This window comes from Rattus norvegicus, chromosome 11, assembly GCF_036323735.1.
Source record: "Rattus norvegicus strain BN/NHsdMcwi chromosome 11, GRCr8, whole genome shotgun sequence".
Taxonomy (NCBI): domain Eukaryota; kingdom Metazoa; phylum Chordata; class Mammalia; order Rodentia; family Muridae; genus Rattus; species Rattus norvegicus.
The window spans coordinates 22,534,858-22,560,847 of record NC_086029.1 but is presented as its reverse complement, the minus strand read 5'-3'; the positions used below and the strand labels follow the sequence as shown (position 1 = coordinate 22,560,847).

Genomic DNA, 25,990 nt, shown 5'->3' with positions numbered 1-25,990 from the left:
GAAACAGTGATTTTATAGGTCTACATTTATTTTTACTCTTTGTTACTAGAGATAAACAAAGTGGATGTATTAAAGCATCAGGAAAAGGGTTTGCACTTGCAGAAAATAATATAGAGGCAAAAACTTCACTACCAGATCCTCTGGGTTTTTTTTTTCATTGTTTTTATATCAAGGCATACAAAATTTATTTGGGGAACTGGAAGTGCTATAAATTATTGTTTCTGAAAGTGATGATAGTCCCCAAATAAAAGACCAAAAACAACAGGAGTTCAAATTGGAAAGATCACATAATCCGTCATAAGATTAATTTATTCATAGATCAAATTGTGATTAGATCTATGCTATACTGTGACCCAAAGGTACTTCTTACTTTCTTCAATTTGGACTGGTGTTTTAACTCAGATCACTGATTTACGGTTTACCTGCTCTGACAAGAAAGACAACTGTCAATTGAGTAACCTGTGAAATGTGCTATCACAGAACTCTTACTCGTCGTTTCGGGAACACAAACCCATTAGATTTTACTAAGGAACACAGTGAAAGCTGTCTGTTCCAAACACTTGAAGATCACCAGGTGACATAGTATCAAAAAAGACTGACCCACCTTCCCCTACAGTTAATCATTTCTTATTAACCCTGATGGTGAGGAGTAATTCTGGTGATGAATTATATTTTAGAATATTTAGGTCTCTTCCTACAAACACGTTACTCTCAGCTCTGAGGTGGTGACTTAATCAAAGGAAGAGGTGTTTTTGTTTGGTTTTTGTTTTGTTTTGTTTTACACCATTTAATTTGAAGATCCCCTGAGGGGTAGTGGCTAGAGTCTGAAATCCTGAAGAGATCATAGACCACCATAGGAAAAGATGTGGAAGAAGCTAAGGCTTTAAGGTTAGGAAAGGAGACACAGGAGAAGAAAACGGTTTGAGAGTTCTCCTGAGTAGTGACCATGCAAACGAAACCATGTTTGGTATCATCTACCCATCTCCACGCGCATCTACCGGTCTCCACGCGCATCTACCCATCTCCACGCGCATCTACCCATCTCCACGCGCATCTACCGGTCTCCACGCGCATCTACCAGCCTCCACGCGCATCTACCAGCCTCCACGCGCATCTACCAGCCTCCACGCGCATTCCTTTTGTGAAAAATGATTGTTTTTCCTCTGTTAACAGATTGATCCTGTGAAACCTTTTAAATTGTGTCAGACACTTCACAGAACGTCTAGAAAACAAATAATCCTGGATTCTGTCTAAATGTTTCTCTCCATTTTTTTTTTATCTTGACTCTTATTTTTAACTCTCTCTGAAGGTTATTTTGCCTTTTAAAAAATAAGACATAAAGATTTATGTCTAAAAGATACATTTTCAAAAAACTTTTAAAAGAAAAATCCTAGTTTTTTTTTTAAAGAAATATTTTGCTGTTTTGATTTTATTCTCTCTGGTTGTCCAAATATCAACCAGATGTCAAATATCTACCAGATCCTTCCTCATTCAGCAAATTAAGAAAACAAAAACACTTTGCTCTGTTTTGAACAAATTACTTTTTACTCAGAAGTTTTCAAAACACCCCCTCCAACTCCTCCATGCACCTTTTATGACATTTCTGTATAATTTCTGTATATTCTCTTGAAAGGTGTACTCAGATAATCATTAGATATTATTGGGCTGAACCTTAGTAATTACTAAGGATTAAAAACCAGGCATAAGTACAATATCTATTAATAGTACAACATTTAATGAACATATTCTAAAGCAGCTTCTTTCCAACGAGCAATAAAAGTTTATATTCTAGTAGAGTCTGCCAATCCATAAAATCTGGGAGTGACGGATCCCAAGTGGTACTCTATCATCTTCCTGATCTAGAGGGATGCTGCTAATTGACCAGGACAAAAAATGAGCTGGGGGAAAAAATACCCAAACAACAACAACAACAACAACAACAACAAAAACAAACAAAACAAAAAACAACAACAACAACAACAACAACAACAACAACAAAAAAACTGCTTACCCAAAGCAGCCAGGAATATGTGAATGCTTTTGGAGTTTTTCCAAATATCTTAACCAAGTACTCAAACCATTACAAATATCCCCTGTAGCGTCATTGAAGCGTGCCGCAGTTACACATTATAAATGGGAGCCAAATCACACACTCATGTAAAACGCCTGGCATAGCAGAAGAACAAGTTATGCATTTAATAAACAGTCTCAAGCTTCTAATGTACTGAAACCCACTTGTAATTTCTCTTGTAGGCTCTTTTCCCTTACACATACTGTTCATTTTTAAAGCTCTCTACAAGGCTTTTATAAAAATCAACTTAACCGATATACCATCACTTCAATTTTCTTTGCTCATTCCTTTGAAAAACTGTGTTCCCGTTCACGAATATTTGTCATATCGAAAAGCATGAAATGTGTTTGCACGGCATTCCTGAAAGCGTGCTTGCAACTTATGAAATATGTATGTTAAGGAAAGAAGCCCTCAGTATGTGTTTATACTCCACAAAAGCATGCCTTCTATCTTTTCCAACCTGTAGATAGATTTACAAGTGAAAGTCATTCATCTGTAGTGTGCCTACAAAAGGAAGGCCATTACAGTCCCCCACAGTGACAGTTAGTATCCATGATTCTGATTGCCTTAATGAAGTGGCCAAATGGGCATGTCTGTCAATTAAGCATAAAGTTACATATAAAAATCCAAACACTGGATATGACACTTAATTGCAAAGCAGCCTCTTCTGAGACCCTACCAGAAAAGCAAATCAAAGCTGTTTGTTTAAGGACGAAACTCTCCACTGTTGCCTTCAGCAACTCTTCAGTAGGTTTCCTCTGAAATAAATGTTTATGGATCGTAACGACACTTTGCTTTTCTTTAAATTGATAATCATCTAATACAGTTCCCTCTTTTTCAATGTGTTCTCATAAATCTAACTTTTTAACTGGCGTCCAAATTCATTGTTCTCTTTCAGGCAAGGAATATTATGCTGATAATTAATTTTCATATACGATAATGTCCTAAGACTATTTTCCCCTGCAATCAACTTGGATTGAGAAGAAAAGGCACTGTAGTGCCAGTGTGTGCGTAGTGGCTTGGGTTTTTTGGTACGTTTTAAATTTATTTTTAACTTGGGTTTCTGTTTGAGCCAAAAAAGATCATCTTCTTCCTTTGGACTTTTCTCCTCTTTTGCTGATTAGCCATAGAATAAGGCAAAGCACCTGATGGGCCACATTAAGAAGGATGCTAAGCGGTTTACAAGTCTCAGTAATTAATGCCTATTTTTATCACAAAGAATATAGACTGGCTCCTTCCATCTATCTGAAACGCAATGTAAGCCCCTATAAGCTTCAATGCAGCATAATTGGTGCAATAGAGCTGAAAATGAGATGGGGGAAGAGTATAATGCAGCTTCAGTAATCCTGCCTTCAGCTAAAATGGAACTGTAGAAGTCCTGGCAGCCTCCAACCAAAGGTTTCAAGTCAGCCAGCCGTCTACTGTTCCTTGAGAAGCCCTCACCATTGCATAAGTCCTTAACTACAATTCAAACATTTTAAATAATTATATTTATGGAATGATGCAGTGTGATCAAACATTTGTTTCACAGCCTTTGGGTCCTAATTGGATGTTTTCTTCAGTTAAGGATGATCATGGGTTATGTTGTTGTTATGACTTTTTATTACGATCACCCTATTTTTATTATGTGCTCTCAAACCTCTTGGGATATACAAACAAATTTTGATTTCTCGGTGTTGCTATTAAAAATCTCACTCTCCTGTAAATTGTACTATGCTAATAACAGGTCTGGGAACTCAACTGGAGAATCAAAAAAAGCTTTGCATTTACGAAGGCGTGCTAAGAGAGACCACAGTAAGTGCTAGGTAATGCTTCAAATTTGAGACCACCCCTTTCAGCAGCCTGGATATCACTACAATGTTTAAACCAGCCATAATCAGAAATAAGCCCCGGGTAAGTTTGTACAATATGGATGAAAGGAATACTCAGAACAAAAGCAAACAGAAAGGGGGGCTGGGAATACCTTCCAAAAGTATGAGACATGTCAAGGTTATTTTCAGCAGCTCTATAAATAGCATGTAAGCATTTCATCTGTGTTCTTCCTCCTGGAGCTGGCACATTTCGCCATAAAAGTAAAAGTCTGCCTTTGTTTGTTTGTTCATTTGTTTGCTTGTTTTCTTTTCATTGTGGAATTTGAGCATTTCGTTTTTATTGGATATTTTATGTATTTACATTTCAAATGCTATACCTTTCCTCTCCTCTCCCATCCCCCATCCCCTCTCCCTCTGATCCTATTAGGATGCTCCCACTCCCACCTACACACCCACTCTCCCCTCAACACCCTGGCATTCCTCTAAACTGGGAAAACTAGGCTTCACAGGACCAAGGGGTTCTCCTCCTATTGATGCCAGACAATGCTGTCCTCTGCTACCTATGCAACTGGAGCCATGGGTCCCTCTGTGTACTGTTTGGTTGGTGGTGGGAGCTCTGTGGGATCTGGTTGATTGATGTTGTTGTTCTTCCTATGGGGTTGCAAAACCCTTCAGCTCCTTCAGTCCTTTCTCTAACTTCTCCGTTGGAGTCTCTGTGCTCAGTCCAATGGTTAGCTGTAAGCATCCTTATCAGTATCAGTAAGGTTCTGGAAGAGCCTCTCAGAAGATATCCATATCACACTCCTGTCAGCAAGCACTTTGTCAAAAGAAGGCTATGTTTGAATCTTGTCCCTTAGGTATTGTCTAACAGCTACATGCTCCTCTGTGCTGCTATCGAAGTTACTAAGTCAGTCTAAAAACATCTCTTGAGCATACGGAAGATATTCAGAAATCAAAAGACTCAGTGAAAACCAAATAAATTGATGTTTACCAGATGTGATGGTTTGCACATGCTTGGCCCAGGGAGTATCACTTTTAAGAAATATGGTCTTATTGGAATATGTTTGGCCCTGTCAGAGTGGGTATGTCACTTTGGGCATGGGCTTTAAGAAACATCATTCTAGCTGCCTGGAAGCCAGTCTTCTGTTTGCCTTTGCAACAAGATGTAGAACTCTCAGTTCCTCCTACTCCATGCCTACCTGCACACTGCAGGTAAGCTACCCCCAATTAAATGTTGTCCTCATAAGAGTTGCCTTGATCATGGTGTCTGTCCACCCTAACTAAGGCACCAGAGATGAGGTAAGCTGTCCTAGAATGTAGGAAACTCTAGTGAGATAGAAAAAATCAATTGTAGTTCTAATTGTATAATATTTTAAGATGGTGGAATTCTGTGCTAGAATAGGAGTCTAAACTAATATGCATCCCATCACCCCCTTACACAAGATGGCTGGGTAGCAGGATAGTCTTCTAAATTGTCTATCCAGTTCTGAGCTACAAAAGTCTTTACAGGGGTGAATAATTTCAACAGGGGTCACCATTGAAGGTCAATGAATAGCTCCAACTGTTGAACAGAAGAGAAATAAAACAAAAGTCAAAGTGTTAAACACTTATTGCAAGGAGCACATGCATCATAACAGGTTTCATATTCTGTGCTATTTTCCTTAGCTGTTCTCACAAGGTTAAATACTTTACTAATTAGACCATGAAGTTTCTTGTAACTTGACTTTAAGCAAGCAGAATTTCATTCCCTCTAAACACAAAGTACTAAAATTTAAATGCAACATTTGTTTGGAACCCTTCAGCCAAGCCAGATGGAGAAGCAGGTAAGCAATATTCAGATCTTTACTCTGACTTCTCTCTACCTTCAACGCCCCAGTTTCACACCCAGTCCTATAGCAGACTGCCTGCTGGAGTTCCCTTTCCCCTCTGACCCCACATCCAGGTGTACTCAGTTCACCCCCTAACAGCCATTACTACCCCATCCCGTGCAGCAGGGATGGAGGATGGGGAGTAGGGGGTAGAGTGTCTCAGCTGTTAACTCCCAGAGACACTTCCTGAAAACCCTGAAAATATTACCACTATGTAGCAGACTAATAGATGTGGTCTCTCCTTTCTTTCTGACCTCATTCTCAGAGGACTGAGCATATTCTCATGGCATAACCTGATCTCCTCCATTCTATGGACTCCTATGGACCTCCTGTAGTCTCCTCTGGGCCCCACCGCTTAGCCAATCTCCATCTCTAAAAGTCAGTTCCAATTCCAAGAAACACATTCTAGTCTGAAGCCTCAATTTCCATACCTGCCAGGATCTCAGAAACATTTCTTACCAGGCAACACAGAGCTACACACTCTCCTATGAAACGGAGAGGCCAACAGTAATCAAGAAACAGAAAGTCTGCCCAACAAAACAAGACCAGGTGTTACTATCTAGAATTAAAATTACTCTAAACCCAGTTGCCTGGGAGATATATATATATTTCCCAGGCCAATTTGTCTCTAGAAAGCCCAGCCACTCTACTACTGAAGGCCCTGAAAAATGAAATAGAGCTGAAACCCAAGACTAAGATTTCAAAATAGTCTTTATGATTGCTAGAGGTCCTTAAGAGGAAATCAATAAATCTATTAAAGAAATCTATGAAAACACGATCAAGCAGCAGAATGAAATGAACAAACAATGCAAGACTTGAAAGTGAAAATGGAGTCAGTAAAGAAAACCCAAACATGGAAAACTGGAAAGGAAAACTTAAAAACTCCAACAGGAAACTCAGAAGCAAAACACCAACAAAATGTAAGAGATGGAAGAAAGAACCATCTGTATTGAAGACAAGACAGAAGAAATGAATACTTTGTTCAAAGAAAATGCTAAATCCACAAAAGAAAAAAAAACAAGCACAAAACATCCAGCAAATTTTGAACATTATGATTTTGAAAATAATATAGAGGAAGGAGAAGAAACCCAGGTTAAAGGCACAAAATATTTTCAACAAAATCTACATGGAAATTTCCTCAACCTAAAGGAGAGGAAGAAGCTTCCACCGTTGTGTCTCAGCTGAAGCCATCATTTGCTTAACTTGAGCCTTACTCTCCCTTTTCTATCACCACCATGAGAGGTATGGGAAACTACCCAACCTTGTTATGGAAACGTGGGGGTCACAATACTCCACTAACTGCATCATTTTCACTGTTTTTAAACTGCATTACTTCCCGTTGAAACTGCCAAACAGGATGTAGTTTTTCTGTTTTCTTTGCATTTAAAAGTTCCCTGCAAAATGAATTCAAGGCTTCTCTGTGAGAATTGTTTCTCTCCAGGCAGTCGCTGCCCAGCTTAATATAGACTCTCACTTTGGACTTTGTTCATGCTGAGTGGTCTTTGGGCCTTTACCCCACAACAGGAAGTGCCTATGAAGGTCCAAGAAGCAAACAGAACACCAAATAGACGCGATCGAAAAAGAAACTACCCATGGTACGTGATAAGCAAAACACTAAACAGTGAGGTTGTTAATGTTGCAGGATACTGCAAATGGATTTTCTAGGAGCAGTTCTAAATTTTTCTACATACCTATGACTAATTTTTTGTCTCTGTAAGATACAGCTGTAGGCATTTTTAAATATAATTATTAATAGTGGAGGATCTAGCCTATTGTATGGTATCCTATCTCTGGACTGATGATCATGGGTTCCATAAGAGAGCAGGCTGACCATCCAGTAAGCAGCACCCCTCCATGTCCTTTGCATCAGCTTCTGATTCCAGGTTCCTACATTGAATGAGTTCCTGCCCTGACTTCTTTTAACGATGGGCTATAATGTGAAAGTATAAGCCAAATGAACTCTTTCCTCTCTAGCTTGCTTTTGGATGAAGATATATATATATATATATATATATAGATAGATAGATAGATAGATAGATAGATAGATAGATAGAGATAGAGATAGAGATAGAGATAGATAGATACAAGATATATATATAGAGAGATATAGAAGATATATATATATATATATATATATATATATATATATATATATATATATATATATATATCTCCACAACATTAGTAGTCCTAACAAGAAAGGTTGGTACCAAGAGTGGGGTATTGCTGTGACAGATCTAACTATGTAGTTTTGGTGAGGATTATGGAAAGAGTTTGTGACTTTGGACTAGAGAATTCACTAATGTTTGAAGCTCAATTGGCTATTCTACCGGAACTTGGAGGAGAATGTGGAGAGAAATGCACATTATGGGAGTCTGGCTTATGAATTTTCAAAGGAAAGCAAAGACTCCAGCAGGACCTATGTGTGAATAATCTGTAGTGACTGGTCAGCTGGGGCTGAAAAATCAGCTGTTAGCAGAGAGCCCTTGGGCAGCACCCCGCGAGCAAACTTGAGCCTCGGGACCACAGGTAAGACCAACATGTCTGCTGGAAGAGAGCTGCCTGGTGAGATTGGGACACACAGAGGCAGAGTTCATCTAGGACCGGGCACGTCCTGTGTTTAAAGGGTAAAGCCCAACATAAGGAGGCAAGCTATACCCTAGAAGAAGCAAGAAACTAATCGTCTTGGCAACAAAACAAAGAGAATGAAAGCACACAAACATAACCTCACATCCAAATATGAATATAACGGGAAGCAATAATCACTATTCCTTAATATCTCTCAACATCGATGGCCTTACCTCCCCAATAAAAAGACATAGATTAACAAACTGGATACGCAACGAGGACCCTGCTTTCTGCTGCCTACAGGAAACACATCTCAGAGAGAAAGACAGACACTACCTCAGAGTGAACGGCTGGAAAACAATTTTCCAAGCAAATGGTCAGAAGAAGCAAGCTGGAGTAGCCATTCTAATATCAGATAAAATCAATTTTCAACTAAAAGTCATCAAAAAAGATAAGGAAGGACACTTCATATTCATCAAAGGAAAAATCCACCAAGATGAACTCTCAATCCTAAATATCTATGCCCCAGATACAAGGGCACCTACATATGTAAAAGAAACCTTACTAAAGCTCAAAACACACATTGCACCTCACACAATAATAGTGGGAGATTTCAACACCCCACTCTCATCAATGGACAGATCATGGAAACAGAAATTAAACAGAGATGTAGACAGACTAAGAGAAGTCATGAGCCAAATGGACTTAACGGATATTTATAGAACATTCTATCCTAAAGCAAAAGGATATACATTCTTCTCAGCTCCTCATGGTACTTTCTCCAAAATTGACCATATAATTGGTCAAAAAACGGGCCTCAACAGGTACAGAAAGATAGAAATAATCCCATGCGTGCTATCGGACCACCATGGCCTAAAACTGGTCTTCAATAACAATAAGGGAAGAATGCCCACATATACGTGGAAATTGAACAATGCTCTACTCAATGATAACCTGGTCAAGGAAGAAATAAAGAAAGAAATTAAAAACTTTTTAGAATTTAATGAAAATGAAGGTACAACATACCCAAACTTATGGGACACAATGAAAGCTGTGCTAAGAGGAAATCTCATAGCGCTGAGTGCCTGCAGAAAGAAACAGGAAAGAGCATATGTCAGCAGCTTGACAGCACACCTAAAAGCTCTAGAACAAAAAGAAGCAAATACACCCAGGAGGAGTAGAAGGCAGGAAATAATCAAACTCAGAGCTGAAATCAACCAAGTAGAAACAAAAAGGACCATAGAATGAATCAACAGAAACAAAAGTTGGTTCTTTGAGAAAATCAACAAGATAGATAAACCATTAGCCAGACTAACGAGAGGACACAGAGAGTGTGTCCAAATTAACAAAATCAGAAATGAAAAGGGAGACATAACAACAGATTCAGAGGAAATTCAAAAATCATCAGATCTTACTATAAAAACCTATATTCAACAAAACTTGAAAATCTTCAGGAAATGGACAATTTCCTAGACAGATACCAGGTACCGATTTTAAATCAGGAACAGATAAACCAGTTAAACAACGCCATAACTCCTAAGGAAATAGAAGCAGTCATTAAAGGTCTCCCAACCAAAAAGAGCCCAGGTCCAGACGGGTTTAGTGCAGAATTCTATCAAACCTTCATAGAAGACCTCATACCAATATTATCCAAACTATTCCACAAAATTGAAACAGATGGATCACTACCGAATACCTTCTACGAAGCCACAATTACTCTTATACCTAAACCACACAAAGACACAACAAAGAAAGAGGACTTCAGACCAATTTCCCTTATGAATGTCGATGCAAAAATACTCAATAAAATTCTGGCAAACCGAATCCAAGAGCACATCAAAACAATCATCCACCATGACCAAGTAGGCTTCATCCCAGGCATGCAGGGATGGTTTAATATACGGAAAACCATCAACGTGATCCATTATATAAACAAACTGAAAGAACAAAACCACATGATCATTTCATTAGATGCTGAGAAAGCATTTGACAAAATTCAACACCCCTTCATGATAAAAGTCCTGGAAAGAATAGTAATTCAAGGCCCATACCTAAACATAGTAAAAGCCATATACAGCAAACCAGTTGCTAACATTAAACTAAATGGAGAGAAACTTGAAGCAATCCCACTAAAATCAGGGACTAGACAAGGCTGCCCACTCTCTCCCTACTTTTTGAATATAGTTCTTGAAGTTCTAGCCAGAGCAATCAGACAACAAAAGGAGGTCAAGGGGATACAGATCGGAAAAGAAGAAGTCAAAATATCACTATTTGCAGATGATATGATAGTATATTTAAGTGATCCCAAACGTTCCACCAGAGAACTACTAAAGCTGATAGACAACTTCAGCAAAGTGGCTGGGTATAAAATTAACTCAAATAAATCAGTTGCCTTCCTCTATACAAAAGAGAAACAAGCCGAGAAAGAAATTAGGGAAACGACACCCTTCATAATAGACCCAAATAATATAAAGTACCTCGGTGTGACTTTAACAAAGCAAGTAAAAGATCTGTACAATAAGAACTTCAAGACACTGAAGAAGGAAATTGAAGAAGACCTCAGAAGATGGAAAGATCTCCCATGCTCATGGATTGGCAGGATTAATATAGTAAAAATGGCCATTTTACCAAAAGCAATCTACAGATTCAATGCAATCCCCATCAAAATACCAATCCAATTCTTCAAAGAGTTAGACAGAACAATTTGCAAATTCATCTGGAATAACAAAAAACCCTGGATAGCTAAAGCTATCCTCAACAATAAAAGGACTTCAGGGGGAATCACTATCCCTGAACTCAAGCAGTATTACAGAGCAATAGTGATAAAAACTGCATGGTATTGGTACAGAGACAGACAGATAGACCAATGGAATAGAATTGAAGACCCAGAAATGAACCCACACACCTATGGTCACTTGATTTTTGACAAAGGAGCCAAAACCATCAAATGGAAAAAAGATAGCATTTTCAGCAAGTGGTGCTGGTTCAACTGGAGGTCAACATGTAGAAGAATGAAGATCGATCCATGCTTATCACCCTGTACAAAGCTTAAGTCCAAGTGGATCAAGGACCTCCACATCAAACCAGACACACTCAAACTAATAGAAGAAAAACTAGGGAAGCATCTGGAACACATGGGCACTGGAAAAAATTTCCTAAACAAAACACCAATGGCTTACGCTCTAAGATCAAGAATCGACAAATGGGATCTCATAAAACTGCAAAGCTTCTGTAAGGCAAAGGACACTGTGGTTAGGACAAAATGGCAACCAACAGATTGGGAAAAGATCTTTACCAATCCTACAACAGATAGAGGCCTTATATCCAAAATATACAAAGAACTCAAGAAGTTAGACCGCAGGGAAACAAATAACCCTATTAAAAAATGGGGTTCAGAGCTAAACAAAGAATTCACAGCTGAGGAATGCCGAATGGCTGAGAAACACCTAAAGAAATGTTCAACATCTTTAGTCATAAGGAAAATGCAAATCAAAACAACCCTGAGATTTCACCTCACACCAGTGAGAATGGCTATGATCAAAAACTCAGGGGACAACAGATGCTGGCGAGGATGTGGAGAAAGAGGAACACTCCTCCATTGTTGGTGGGATTGCAAACTGGTACAACCATTCTGGAAATCAGTCTGGAGGTTCCTCAGAAAATTGGACATTGAACTCCCTGAGGATCCAGCTATACCTCTCTTGGGCATATACCCAAAAGATGCCCCAACATATAAAAAAGACACGTGCTCCACTATGTTCATTGCAGCCTTATTTATAATAGCCAGAAGCTGGAAAGAACCCAGATGCCCTTCAACAGAGGAATGGATACAGAAAATGTGGTACATCTACACAATGGAATATTACTCAGCTATCAAAAACAACGAGTTTATGAAATTCGTAGGCAAATGGTTGGAACTGGAAAATATCATCCTGAGTGAGCTAACCCAATCACAGAAAGACATACATGGTATGCACTCATTGATAAGTGGCTATTAGCCCAAATGCTTGAATTACCCTAGATACCTAGAACAAATGAAACTCAAGACGGATGATCAAAATGTGAATGCTTCACTCCTTCTTTAAAAGGGGAACAAGAATACCCTTGGCAGGGAAGAGAGAGGCAAAGATTAAAACAGAGAATGAAGGAACACCCATTCAGAGCCTGCCCCACATGTGGCCCATACATATACAGCCACCCAATTAGACAAGATGGATGAAGCAAAGAAGTGCAGACGGACAGGAGCCGGATGTAGATCGCTCCTGAGAGACACAGCCAGAATACAGCAAATACAGAGGCGAATGCCAGCAGCAAACCACTGAACTGAGAATAGGACCCCCGTTGAAGGAATCAGAGAAAGAACTGGAAGATCTTGAAGGGGCTTGAGACCCCATATGTACAACAATGCTAAGCAACCAGAGCTTCCAGGGACTAAGCCACTACCTAAAGACTATACATGGACTGACCCTGGACTCTGACCTCATAGGTAACAATGAATATCCTAGTAAGAGCACCAGTGGAAAGAGAAGCCCTGGGTCCTGCTAAGACTGAACCCCCAGTGAACTAGACTGGTGGGGGGAGGGCGGCAATGGGGGGAGGGTTGGGAGGGGAACACCCATAAGGAAGGGGAGGGGGGAGGGGGATGTTTGCCCGGATACCGGGAAAGGGAATAACACTCGAAATGTATATAAGAAAAACTCAAGTTAATAAAAAAAAAATCAGCTGTTATTAACAGGAAACCAGAAATACAAAAGTAAAACCTCTTCTTTACTGGAAAAATAGAGGCTGGTCAGCTGTGGCTGGAGAATCAGCTGCTGTTAAGAAGAGACCAGCGTCATTGCAACGAAATCTTTCTGAGGCTAGGAAGTGTTTCCTTAATAACAGAATACAAAAGCTATGTTCTAGAGGCATCCAAAGTTGTACCTCAAGCTGGCAGCTGAACTCAAGAGTGTAAAGGTCGTCAAGGTGGTACTGATTTGGAAGGCATGAAGGAGTCATGGAAAGTATCTGAGGCTTGGAACTTTGTGGTAGGGATGGAATAACTGAAGAGAGCTCAGGAGAGGCTGTTGGTGAAGGTACAGTGCAGGTATAGTAAGGGACGCCAGCAATCTTGAGGATTCCAGTACTGTGAAATGACCACCAAGATCATTTATAGCAGTAGAATGGAGCCAGCTGGACCCTGGAAGATAAGCTGTGTGTTCTTCAGAAAGAGGAGGCAGGAGTATGACCCAAGCCCTTGTTACAAAGACCCCAGAAGATCATGAGTGAATCCCACATCATTGGACATAGAGTTATGTACACGTTTGAAGTTTGATTTTGCTTTTTAGGTTTGTCATTGTGCTCTGGTTCTTTCCTCTTAAAGTAAGAGTTTAATTAATTTTTGATTTTATAGTAGCACACAGCTGAGACTTTGAATTATAAAAAGAATGTATATTTTAAAAAGAAAATTTTCAAATGTTTGAATATTTAAAGATGACATAACTATAAAAATTTTGAATCTTTATAATGTAATGTTGGTATTAATAGGTGATCTTGGGGAAAAACAAGAAAGGAAAGGTTAACAGTAATGTGTTTTGGGATCAAGTTGAGAAAGGGTCAATTGTGCTGGCCAATTTTATATAAAGTTGATACATACTAGTGTTATCTGAAAGAGAACCACAGTTGAGAAAATGACTTCCTAACCTTTGGCTATAGGGTGTTTTAATAATTAATAATTAATAGGGGAGGGCACAATTCATTATGGCTGGTGCCATTCCTGGGCTGGTGGTTCTAGGTTGTATAAGACAACTGACTGATAAATTAGTGAGCAGCACCCCTTAATGGCCTCTTCATCAGCTCCTGCCTCCAGGGTCCCTGTTTGAGTTACTGTCCTGACCATCTTGAAGTGATGCATGACAGTGTAATCCAGATAAACCCTTTCCTTCAAACTTACTTTTGATCATCGTGTTTCACCACGTAATTTAAACCCTAAGACTTTATCTCTATACAAATTTGAGTAAGTTCTTCATAGGAGGAAATACAGAGACAAAGTTTGGAACAGAGACTGAAGGAAAGGCCATTCAGAAACTGCCCCACCTGGGGATCTAGTTCATATACATACAGCCATCAAACCCAGACAATATTGTTGATGCCAAGAACTGCATGCTGACAGGGGCCTGATATAGCTGTCTCCTGGCAAGAGCCTGACAAATACAGAGATGAATGCTCACAGCCAACCATTGAACTGAGAATCAGGTCCTCATTGGAGGAGTTAGAGAAAGGATTGAAGGAGCTGAAGGGGCTTGCAACCCCATAAGAACAACAATACCAACAAACCAGAGCTCCCAGGGACTAAACCACCATCCAAAGAGTACACATGGATAGACCCATGAGTCCAGCTGCATATGTAGCAGACACTGGCCTTGTTGGGCATCAGTGGAGGGAGAAGCCCTTGATACTGCCAAGGATGGATGCCCCCCAACCAGTGTAAGGGAATATCAGGGTGGGGAAGCAGGGGGTGGGTGGATGGGTGGAGGAACACTCTCATAAAAGAAGGGGGAGGGATGGGATAGGGGGTTTATGGATGGGAAACATTTGAAATGTAAATTTAAAATAGCCAATAAAAAGAAGAAGAAAATCTGTACTATGTTTAGTGTTGAACTGACTAAAAAGGAAAATGCTAGCCACTCATGACTAAGATTGGATAAGCTATCAAGGGGCTTATATCTGGAGAAGACTGATCTTGTATACAGATACACACACACACATACACACACACACACACACATACACACACACACACACACACACACACACACGAGTAATTCTGGTGACAGCAATTAAGAGAACAGAGGGACAAAGTGGGAGAGTATCATTAAACCTAAAACACCAAGAAGTAAACTGGACCAACCTAACATTATAAAAGAGAAAGAAAGGAAGGAAGAAAGAAAGAGGCAACTGAATGTTCAGTATAATGTTATACTGAAGTCTATCTGCCTTTGTGTCGTAGGTCTTCAATTCCTAATGAGCTATTTCCATAAATGGTATATGAATAACTACTCCATGTAAGCAGCATAGGACTCTTTCCTATATTTTCTTGTTTCTGTCCACAGTTCTATGACATCTTTTAAGTAGTGTCCTGTAAATATTAATTCTTCAACCTCCTTCTAGTGAAGAATAAAATCATTCAATTTCAAACACCTCAGTTCTTACGAAGATTTTATTATAAATAATAATACTAAAGAAACGCATACTTATTTTGTGCTTTCCTTCATAACAAATCATTCATTCAAAAGCAAGACACACTACAAGATACACACTTGCTATTCTGTCTAAGCATGTAGATTTTGTGGACCCTTATATGATACCTTTGATTTATTGGTCATTCCAAAAAAATAACTTTTTATCAACATTGTCAATGACACAAATATCTCCTTTATTGTTTCATTTTCTCCAAGTAATATGAGATATTTGAAAATATTCATTTTTTGCTGCTTGGACCCCAGCATCTGATGCAAAATGATTTCCTCACTGGATAACCTTGGCTGCACATGACTCAGAGCAATTCTCCACGTTCTCGATGGGATTTCCATAGTATTACATGGTTTTCTTGCTACAGTGCTATTGCATTAAAATAATAATACACCCATATAGAATTCAAGATAGAAAACTTTTTCAGGTAAGAAAATAAAATATTTTTCTCAGCCTCTCTGAAATTTAATCTTTTCATGAATTTACTGTTATTTGTACTTAGAATAACTACACACCTCAGTATAGTTTCACCTATTTTTACTCTACTCTCATATCTCCCATAAACACACCAGATTTTTTTGACTTTATTATCCTTGTAAGAGGATTATAATCAATGGATATGACTTAATGAAAACAAATTTCTGACCACAAATTGGGAATAAAACATAAATTTTAAAAGTACAAATGAACAGATCATATGTATATACATATATATACACACATATACATGTGTATGTGTATGTGTATGTGTATATGGTATATATGTATGAGTATATTGTAGGTGTATTGCATTGTTTGTGTATTGTATATATATTATATGTGTATATGTATAGAATCAAGAACTCACAATGTGGGGATATTGCTCAGCTGATGGAGGGCTACCCTTGGTTTTACCACCAGCACCAAATGTATTGACCTTGACGGCACTGTAATCACAAGGTAGACTTAGGACGCTATCAGAAGGTCAAGCTTTCCCTATGAAGATATTTCACACGTCTTACTTCCTGTCCTAGCTCCAGAGCCTGAAAAGACGAACCCACTGGGGCTGGCTGGGGGAAAAGAGGACGTTTTGTTCCAGAAGGAACTGTCTAATGGATCTTTTGTATGTGTACAAAGGGAAGAATTATCACTTTGATTAAAGAGGAAACAGGGTGGTTTATCTGTTTTCCAGGTCTGAGGAAAGGGATGAGGTGTGTGTTAGAGGTAGGTAGCCCTTCAAGTCACTGTAATTAGGTGGGCAGGGCAGATTTTGCTTTCTACTCCTAATTGAAACTTTTACCTTACAGGAGCTGAAATCAAAGATTCGATTACCCAGGCCAGTGGCACAGCAAACTTCAGAGCTCATGGAACACAGTCTGTTGATTCTTTATGGGTTTTTAGCATCTGAGCAGTATCAGCGGCACTTCAAGTGAAATGGTTGATCTCTTCAGTACCGCTGGAGCAGATTAATATTTATTTCACTGCCAGAGGCTACATTCCCCCCCCCATACCCCTTTCCTCTTCTCCTTAGACCACTTTTTAAAATTGATGAAATCTTTGCAATTCCAAATTTATCTTCCTTGCTTACCACATTGTTAATCTGATCCTTCCATGGTTATTTGTGCTGTGTTCTTTTTGTTCCTAGTAATAAATGCTTTTTTATCCTAAAAAAAAAAAGAAGTTCAAGTTTATCTTTGGTTTCCTAGAGGTACCCTTTACCACTGAACCATTTCAGCAGCTCTTACGTGTGATTTTTTATTGTTAAAATAAATTAGATCAACAGTGTATAGATCAATAATATATTTTTCTTGGAGCCAAGGTAAGAATTGAGTGAGATAACACTTTTAATAAAGTTATAATTATTAATGAAATGGAAGTGTACCCCTATGAAATTAATGTGTATACTGTTATAAATAAACCATTACTTTTATTCTATTTATTTATATGGGATAGGGTGGGTACCTACATTGTATCAAGGTTTGTATGTAGAAGTCAAAGGTAATTGTGCAGAATTTATTTAGAAATTTCCTTCACTGACTAGTCACGGTTTTCTTTTCACTAAAGAAGTATTTAAAGACATTGGTTCCATCATGATCACCTCACTCACTTACTAACCAGTCTTGCTACCAGTACACATACAGTACACATATAATAAACCCATAATACACAGGTACCCGTTACATAAGTTATATGAATGTTAACAAAATTAGAACTCAAAGGGAATAAATCAGTTCATTTTAAAGCCAAATGTTAGTGATCATGGCTTAGGAACACAAATTAATCTAAACCCTATATTCCAATGATTCCATGAAGTCTTTCTACTAAAAGAATAAACAAAAACAGGAAACGAAACAACTTTCAGACATTTTGGTGGCTATAGCAGGTGAGAGAAAAGTGGGAAAGCCTCTGCTATAGACTTCAGATGTTATATCATGACATTCTTAACTATGGAACTTAGTGGAAGCCAAGTGTAGCTTCAGATGTGCCAAACTACTTAATAGTCACAGAATGCTAGGTCACACATTATATTGGGCAGTAAGTCTCTTTTCACACATCCAAGACAGCAAAAATAAAATTTGCCTCTGGACCTGCGACACTTTAGCTCTCACTGTCACTGAAATTCTACGCACTCACTCAGCCTTTGTAGACTCTTCAGTGTAGATATAGGGTGCTTCTTTCAAGAAACTTGAGTTCAGAGTATCACGTAGGTTTTAATAGTTAGTGAAGAAGATTCATAGTGAAACCCTGTTATATTGGAGCAACAAACAAAAGGGAGAATTATAGAGTTATCTAGTGTGTGTGTGTGTGTGTGTGTGTGTGTGTGTGTGTATGTGTGTATATACATATATATTATATAATATCACATATCATGTATCATACACCATGTATCATATATGTCATATATCATGTATTATGTTTATATTTCCTGTATACTTTCCTATATACCATATATCATATTATATATTACACATTTATGTGTGTATGTATAATCTATGTATATATATTTATACACACATACACACGCACACACACATATATATATATATACATATATATATGTGTGTGTGTGTATATATATATATGTATGTTACACGCTGTGGTCCAGCAAGGCCAACAGTGGCTGACAACCAATACAAAGTCTGAGAATCCAGTAGTTGTTTAGTCTATAGGACTTAATGTCTCAGCTGGTCGTCAGTTTACACCTGAGTCCCAAAGAAATAGGCTCTGATGCCAGTGAAGAAACTTAATTGCTAGCAAGAATGAGGTCAAGCATAGCAAATAGCAAAGGTTTCCTTCATCTATGGCCTGTATATAGGCTGCCACCAGAAGGTTTAGCCCAGATTAATGGTGGATCTTCCCAGCTCAAAGGTTGTGGATTAAAGGTCATTCTTCCTACTTCAAGTGTTTTAATTTTAAAATTCCCTTACTGCTGTACCAATTTACATATGCTTTAGTTAATTACAGATGAAGTCAAGTTGATATCCAAGAATAGCCATCTCAAGAAACAAAATTATGTGGGGAAAAAACATTAAATTTAAATAAATTAATTATGAGAAATTATATAGTTTCAATAATAAAAATAATAATAAAAAATGTAGCAAAAGAGATCTGAGAAGTAGTACAATACCAGCCAAGTTTATATCTTTGCACTCACAAAATGAAGAGTGCCATAGTTACTCTAGAGCACTGTTCTTAACCTGTGGTTCACAACCCTTTTGTACATCAAATAACCCTTTCATAAGGGTTGCCTAAGGCCATTTGAAAACACAAATGTTTACACTACGATTCACAACAGTAGCAACACTACAGTTATGAAGTAGCAACAAAATTAATTTTTTGGTTGGAGTTCACCACAGCATGAGGGATTGTATCAATGAGTCTCATTAGAAAGGTTTAGAAGCAGTCCTCTAAAGCATAATGTATTCAGAAACATATTTTTCAGAAAGACTGTTCAGTGTAGACACCTCTCCAATTGTCCATGACAGCAGGACCATCTTTGAGGTAATACCTTCACGGCTTCAAACTTCATAATACAGTACAGTCTGAATTGCAAAACATCAATCATATCCACCCATAGGAATGTAGCTTCTGTACAGGTTAAATTGGGATTTGTTACAGACAAAACTAAATGCTCAGGTTAACGATAATTGAAGAATTGAGTTCATCTGTCAATGAGGTGAGCGCTGTGTATCACTTTGTATGGCCACTGATTCCCAAAAGCTCTGTTGCCAGTAATAAAGATCATGGAGTGGTATATATGAAATTCACCCGATTCTACTCACCAATGTCTCTGCAATAGGAAAGACAGGAAATGAAAAACTGAAGTCCTCTATGACAAGAGGTGAGAGAACTATTGAACTTGCTCCCCTTTCCCACCTAACAGAGCAGTGCAGACAGAGATAGAGCACAGGCATCCGATAAGAACATCACTACACCTCTGCCATCTTCCTCCACACCCTCAACAACCAAATACTAGATGCACTGTGCTTTACAGGTTATGGGTAAACGTACTGGAATATTTGTGGTTTGTGCTCCAAGTCACTCAGTAAGTGTCTTAAAGCTGGGATTGAACTTAATCTAATGCAGCATTTTCTTTTTCTTTTCATTTTTTTTGAAATTTAACAGCATGCCACATATTTTCAGTCTAGTTTTCTTTTTTTCATTTTTTCATGTATAGAAATATAGTTCCCTAGACTTTATGTTTCTCTCTCAAAACTACTGTATAAATGAGATACACTTGTTGAAATAACATACCTCACCTTTGCTGAAAAGAAGTTTACCTCTATATTTTACAACAAATTAATGTAACAAGCTAGTATTGTAAGGCCAAATAAAGAAATTTTAAATATGTGGGTTTTTTCTTAATATTATAATTTTATTAATGAAGATTGTAAATTGAGGCAAGTTCCCTATAGTGCTTCAAAATCATTAAACAAAATTTAATGTATATTTATTATGGTATCAGTATTATATGCATTCTTGAATTATACTATCGTAAACAATTTGGCATCTTTTTAATTTATTCTTATACAAGTACATTCTTTTATTCATAATCCCCTGATTGTGACTTAGGAAAGAAAGTTTAATAGAACTATTACCATTGAAATCTATAGTGTCACTGAGATTTTCCATGGATTTTCTCTCCAAACATTCAAATTCAAAGACCTAGAAATTACTTTCAGAAAGACAAGAATCATTTTTTCAACCAGCATTGCAGATTTCACAATATAAAATAACAGGAAATCTACATAAATATGTAAATGCTCTCTGGCCTATTATTATCTTTGTGTTCCAAGCATAAGATTCGTCTATGAAAGAAATCAGAGGCTGAATTTAAATTGTAATTGCCTATTGCATCTAATTTTGATGGTAATTTTTTTTAAATGATAGGTTCATTTTCTTGTACGGGATAGCTGTTAACTAAAATCAAGGTATGACCTATCCTGTCCTATCTTAAGATTAATTTCTATGCTTGCTGGTCTTTGTGATTGCTTCCTTCTGACATTAACCAATGAGTTTTCTCAATGTATACTCAGAAGGGGTGTCTATTTGCCATCGGACTGCTTCTGTGAAAAGTTACATGATCACGATTCTGAAATAATCCTGGTAACTGAATGTGGATATACCAGGACCCTCCGGTGATGTCTTTACAGTATTCTAAAGGAGTCTGAACTCATGGGCTTTTTAAGAATTTCGAATCCGTATCCGTTCCTGGATGCTGACTGCCAACTTCAATTTCTTTACTTCACAGGACTAATCTCCTTTTAAGGAAGGGCATTAACTTACTAAAAAGGAAATGGTGTGCTTGTAATGACAAATGAACATGCCTCGTCTCTTCTATTTGATAGAAGGGCGCCTGTCCAATATAAATTATGAATTCTTTTATAAACAGACTAACCATCTAGCTAGAAGAACTTACGCCTGCTTGTGCAGATGGTAGCAGACTCTTCTTGAGAAATATATGCATTTGGTTTATATGTTTACATGAAAGCTTTGATATTTAACCTTCTGTTTAAACCTTAAATCAAGGCCCCAGGGCAAGGACAAATGTCTTCATCTTTTTAAATTCAAAAGTCAGTTTCAAACTAGAGAAGAGAAATTAAACTCCCAGAATGATTTGAGTCTGTGAGCATAAAAATAAGCCTCTAGCACAGTATGCATTTATAACAAGAGTCATAATCTGAGGATCGGTCTCTTGAAAATGAGAATGAGGATCAAAAAGAATTACAGGAAGAATGTATGTCTTTAAAAAGACATCTATAAATTCCTAGGCATGTAAAAAAAACAGCCAAACAAATACAATTAAAATACGAGTTTATTTAAATACATCTCTATCACCAGTCCTCTAACATGCACACATATATACACATAAAAAAAACACTACAACCAAATTATGCTACTTAGCTTTTTTGAAGTAATTATAGGACCTCAGACATACAGCAGCTAGGGAGATTATCATAGGTTGTAGCTACTGCCACCATAAGAATTGGTTTCAATTCAGCCTTTAATGAGATCAGCAATTTCTATTCATTTTTCATGGGTACCTACTCCTGTAATGAAAAGGATTAATTTGAAGTTTCTAGAAATGCATCACCTAGCTCATGTTGGAGGGTTGCTAGTCTATGGACCATAAATATAATTTTTTCAAGTGCTAGTTTGACTATTTCATTAAAACTGATGATGTTTTAGTATTTCATATGCAAAGCCATTCAAGGGTTGTCTAAAGCAAGATTTTGATAAAGAATGTATGTGAAGAGGACCAGATGTCATAGAGGGTAATCATTATTTACTCATTAAACTGGTCTGGGTGGGTAAAGGCTTCTTTTGGGGGGACAAGAGGAAAATATTCTGAGTCCCATATTGAAGCTAGACAATGCAAAGGCAGAAAACACGTTATGTCATGACTACTCCTTAAAGCAAAAGATATTAATTTATTTAATATTTTTACCATGTAAAACACCTGTAATACACAAAGTAGTTTAAATGTCTGGGAAGACAATATGTACACACTGTAGATTAGCCTCTATTCTGGTCTCATGAGCTCAACCCTGATGTTCAGTGAACATTTTTAATTCTGTAGCTAGTTCCATTTAAGAAGATGGTGTTCAGTGGAAGGGAAAGCCCTTGGTCTTGCCAAGGTTGGACCCCCAGTGCAGGGGAATATGGGGGAGGGGAATAAGGGGGATGTATAGGGGGAATACCCGTATGGGGGAGGGGGAGGGGAGGGAATGGGGGCTTATGGACAGAAAACCAGGAAGGGGAATAACCTTTGAAATGTAAGTAAAGAAATATATAACAAAAAAGAATTTAAAAAAAGTAGATGGTGTTGACAATGGCAGTCTAATGCTGTATGAAAATGTGAGAGACACCGTAAAACTGACGAGGTCCCAGAGCACATGTCCTTCCAACTCACTACAGCCAGAAATAAGCAACACTGCATGTATGATATAAATGGCACACATAGGATGATGAAGCAACCAGCCATAAGCGGCACTGCATATATGATATAAATGGCACGCATAGGATGATGAAGCAAATACTCTATCCCAATTTGATCAAATCATGTAGAAAAAGGAAAAAAGGGTGGTCAGTTTAGTTTCTATTAAAATAGGGACAACTAGGGGTTGGGGATTTAGCTCAGTGGTAGAACACTTGCCTAGCAAGCTCAAGGCCCTGGGTTTGGTCCCCAGCTCCGAAAAAAAGAAAAAAAAAAAAATAGGGACAACTGACCTCTCAATGTCTTTCATTAATTGGAAGTGTTATACTCCCGTTTTTCTGGATTTATTTTATGGATGAAGAGTTGATTCAAACTGTGAAAGTTGGCCATTAAAACTCCTTAAAATACCAAGAATTATTTATAAATCAGGGACAACGCATCTAATTTCTGAAAGTGGAAATCATGCAGAAAATGATTAAGTGTATATGTTTTTGAAAGTTATTTCCAGAATCTGTTTTGAATCTTAACACAGTAATCATCATCTTTCAAGCAAATAATAACATATAATGATTCTTGGCCTTTCCACGGAAATCTTATCCTTAGACTGGTATCTTCCATGACATCTGTAAACCAATGACAAGAGATCAGCAATAATGATGGACCAAACAGCAGTCATCCATAATGTACTGAGTCTGCTGAGGGTTATGGTCTCCCCCTGCAGCAGACAGGTAAACGGGGATTCATGAATGATATATAAGCTCTTCTGCTGTACCAAACAAAGGCAGAGTGTTTATCTTCCTAAACACTTATAAATTTCATGCAGCATAGATATATGATGCCCTCAAAGGACAAAAACAAGAGTAAAAATGGAAGTTTAAATTGAAGTACCTCATTCCTTGTGGGGTTCTGTGACTGACACTGCCCAGTTTGAGCATCTGTGGTTCCTCTAGTGAATGATTTTGTACAAATATCATTCAATGAACAAAAAAAATATTTAACTTATTTATTTCTATACTGTTTATTTTACAAACTCATAATAGTTATTTTCTTCTCAAATTCTCACCTGGCTGTTGAGTGAACATCATGTTAATCAAAGCCAACAGAAAAAAGACATCAGATTATCAACCTTTTTTAAAAATAGCTAAGTTGTTTTGGGTATTGACTTAGAATATATTTGTTATACATGTTACAAAGTAAAGTCATTTTATTTATTGACAATTTAGACTTAAAATTTTTAGAGATTAAAATAACTGAGAAATCCATCATTCAATCCTTTTCCAATATCCAAAAATCTGTTAAGAGTACAGGCTAGTATAATATTTTAAGATATGCTGTAAATTTAAGAATATGGCTTCAGCTATGATATACTATGCATCAAGTCAATGAATTTTGCTGGGTAATTACTGTATACCTTCTTGCAAAAGAAAGCAGCATCACATTCTGCCCTCAAGTTCCAATTGAAAGGGAAGAAGATTCCGTTCTCTTCTTTAGTCCTCATACAAGCCAAGAACCAATTAGTAAGAGAGCTGTTTTGAAAAAAAAATGCATAAGGGGTTTACTTAATTTACTTATGCCTGGGGATCTTCATAAGGGAATGAAGCTCAAAGAAATTATCCAAACATGGTGTTGGATAGAATAGCAAATTTCAGGGACACTGCTAAGAGATATTAGGTATGAGAGTAGGAAGAAGCTAGCAAGGATACGGGTTACTTCAGAGTTCATTTATTAACATCCAGTGCTGTGGTGGACCAGGGAGTGGCCTTGATGAAGGCTGTGTGTCACAATGGGGGGGAGCTTTGACTTCTCTGTGGAAAGCTCCACCCACTGTGGAAAGAGAACCTTCTCCTGACTCCCCGTGGGGGAGAGACTTCTTTTTGGATGCCTTCAGATCAAGATGTAGAACACTCAGTTCCACTTGCAGCACGCCATGCCAGCTTGTATGCATGTTGCCATGCTTCCTGCCAAGGGACTGAACCTCTGAAACTGTAAGCCAGCCCCAATTAAATATTGTCCTTTATAAAAGTTGCCTTGGTCAAGGTGTCTATTCACAGCAATAAAACCCTAACTTAAGATAGAGTTTGGTAAGAGAGACTGGGGTATTGCTGTGATAGGCTTGACCACGCTTTTGTTTGGAGAAATGTGTCCATTGGGGAACTTTGGAACGCAGCAGGATGCTTTAAGTGGGGCTTAGTGGGCCATCATAGTAGGGAATATGGAAAACATTGTTGCTAAGGGTGATTTGGACTGTTGGGGGTTCAAGAGGTTTCAGGGGAAAAGAATGTTAATATGTAGCCTAGAGACTGTTTTTGTGATTTTGGTGAAGAAGGTGGCTGCTTTTTGCCTTTGTCCAAAGAGTCTGCCTGGGGCTAACCTGAAGAGATTTAGACTAATTGCACGAGGAAAGGAAATCACAAAACAGGCTGGTATGCATTTTGTTGTGAGGTTACTAAAGTTAACTCTAATGAATAGTAAGTAGTGCTTTGATGAAAAGAACTAAGCTGAAAATGTAAAAATACAAAATAAATGCTTTAAATATTAAAGGGGCACCAAGAAATGGAATGGAGCTAAATCCTGTGTCCAACGATATTGAATGTAATTAAGGGAGTAGTGACCTAGGGTCACAATCCCACCCAGCTAAACTTACTGTTTATACTTTTGCAGTTGAACAAGGAATAGTTGTATTATGTTAGTCCTTATTTTGAACTGGTTACTGCTTTCATTTGGCCACTTAACCTAGAATGAACTGGAATCCAGAAATGGAGGGCATACCTGTGATCTAGATCATGAGCTATAAGAGGCGCGCTTTTGATCAGGATCTTGAGACATAGTGGCCATGCAAAGGTTAGACTCAAGCTTGGTGGAACACACCATTATTTTTTTTATTTTTGGTTTGATAGAAGTAATCTATTAACAAAAAGTTTACTGACCAAAAATAACACTATAGTTTCTGAGTGCTACCACAATAAAGGGGACAAAAGAGTCTTCTTTTCTCCATACTGTACAATAGCAATGCATTATATACATG

At 37.9% G+C, this 25,990-nt stretch overlaps 1 long non-coding RNA gene and 1 other non-coding gene across 2 annotated transcripts in view; one reads left to right on the top strand and one right to left on the bottom strand.

Moving 5' to 3' along the window:
- Nucleotides 1–24,698, bottom strand: part of LOC102550021 (uncharacterized) — a 140,119-nt gene extending 115,421 nt beyond the window's left edge. The window contains exons 1-3 of the long non-coding RNA XR_010055995.1: nucleotides 24,377–24,698; nucleotides 18,162–18,272; nucleotides 17,116–17,191 (exon numbers count right to left, since the gene is read on the bottom strand). This is a non-coding gene — a long non-coding RNA (uncharacterized LOC102550021). The remainder of the gene's footprint in view (nucleotides 1–17,115; nucleotides 17,192–18,161; nucleotides 18,273–24,376) is intronic.
- On the top strand, nucleotides 16,521–16,645 carry Snord22 (small nucleolar RNA, C/D box 22). Its single transcript, XR_005491523.1, has one exon. It is a non-coding gene; the product is annotated as a small nucleolar RNA SNORD22 (small nucleolar RNA).
- Nucleotides 24,699–25,990: the final 1,292 nt, after the last annotated feature.